The sequence below is a fragment of the Etheostoma spectabile genome, unplaced genomic scaffold (genome assembly GCF_008692095.1).
Source record: "Etheostoma spectabile isolate EspeVRDwgs_2016 unplaced genomic scaffold, UIUC_Espe_1.0 scaffold498, whole genome shotgun sequence".
NCBI classification, from domain to species: domain Eukaryota; kingdom Metazoa; phylum Chordata; class Actinopteri; order Perciformes; family Percidae; genus Etheostoma; species Etheostoma spectabile.
The window spans coordinates 186,159-187,843 of record NW_022605619.1 but is presented as its reverse complement, the minus strand read 5'-3'; the positions used below and the strand labels follow the sequence as shown (position 1 = coordinate 187,843).

Genomic DNA, 1,685 nt, shown 5'->3' with positions numbered 1-1,685 from the left:
CTTAGTATCTGCCAGTATACTGTTAGGAGGAGAGTTTGTCTGACTAGGATACTGGCTGTTCCCTCAACCCGCCTACTTGCACACGCGGACTTCAAAACACTAATAGTTTTAAGTATAGAGTGTGGTCAGGTGTTTCTCAATGGTGTACGTGGATCCCTATAGGTGTACTTTTGGCAGGACGGCAGGGTCACATTCTCCACTAGTGTACTGAATTGAGGACTTATCGGAGGTATGTTGCCACCCCTAGGATTACGTTTAGACTGCAGGGGTCACATGTCTCCCCTAGGGTACTTTTGGGAGGACTGCAGGGGTAACGATGTGTCCGCCCCTAGAGTGGGTATTTTGTGAGACTGCAGGGGGTACAGTCCCCCGGGGTACCTCTTGAGGACTGCAGGGGGTAATGGTGCCTCCTCTAGGGGTACTCTTGTGAGGGTTCTCCCTAGAGTACTCTGGTATGCGGGCATCGTCCCCTAGGGGTACTCTGTGAGGACGCGGCGGGTACATTCCCCCTAGGGGTATTTTGAGAACTGCATGGGGGTAACTGTCCTCTCTAGGGGTATTTGAGGACTGCAGGGGTACAGGTCTCCCCTATGGTACTTCGAAGGACTGCAGGGTTTACCGTAGCTCCCTCGGTGTACGTTCGGAGACTTGCCGGGGGTACATGCTCACCCTAGGGTTACTGTCGGAGGACTGCAGGTTTACGTGCCCCCCCCTATTTACTTCAAATGACATATGGCCGCCCTATAATTGGGTGCTTTCCGATATAAAAACAGAAACATAAATTGCCAATCCTAGCGGACGTCCTGAGGGGGGGGACCAGAGGCATAGAAGACCGGCGAGCCCTAGCCTCAACGTCCTGAGGGGGGGGTACCCAGGAGTCTTAGAAGACCAGCGAGCCCCAGTAAAGGATCACAACTCCCTCCTAAATGCCCCGAGACGAGGTGGTGCAGGAACTGCTGCATAACGTCCTTGCCTGAAGGAAATCAATACACTCCACTTTTTCCTCTATATATATATATATATATATATATATATATATATATATATATAACCATCTGTGTGTCTTTGATGTGTGTGGACTCACAAACTGGAAGAGAATTACACCTAATTTCGGTTTCATTTCACTCTGTTCATTAATACTATCCTGCTCTGCTTTGGAGAAAATGAAAGCTCAGATGGGCTGAGCTGGAATCTTCCCCTTATGAGGTCATAAGTGTCCTGGGATAACTTCTGTCAACTTGATTTGAACGTCTGTCTCCGTCTGTGTGTCCTGCTGCAGACGCTGACGGATGACGGACACGGTGATGAGCAGCAGCGCTGACCGCTGGCAGTCCAACGACAGGCAGAGGACCGGGCGCGCTGGGTAAGCATGACGGGGCGCGCTGGGTAAGCATGACGGGGCGCGCTGGGTAAGCATGACGGGGCACGCTGGGTAAGCATGCCGCTGGGTAAGCATGACGCTGGGTAAGCATGACGGGGCGCGCTGGGTTAGCATGATGCTGGGTTAGCATGATGCTGGGTAAGCATGACGCTGGGTAAACATGATGCTGGGTTAGCATGATGCTGGGTAAGCATGACGCTGGGTAAACATTACACTGGGTAAGCATGACTGGGCGCGCGGGGTTAGCATGACTCTGGGTAAGCATGACGTTGGGTAAGCATGACTGGGCGCGCTGGGTTAGCAT

The 1,685-nt window shown here is 52.2% G+C and overlaps 1 protein-coding gene across 1 annotated transcript in view; it reads left to right on the top strand.

Moving 5' to 3' along the window:
- Positions 1 to 1,685, top strand: part of LOC116686806 (rabphilin-3A) — a gene marked incomplete in the record, with an annotated part of 75,049 nt that overhangs the window by 39,853 nt on the left and 33,511 nt on the right.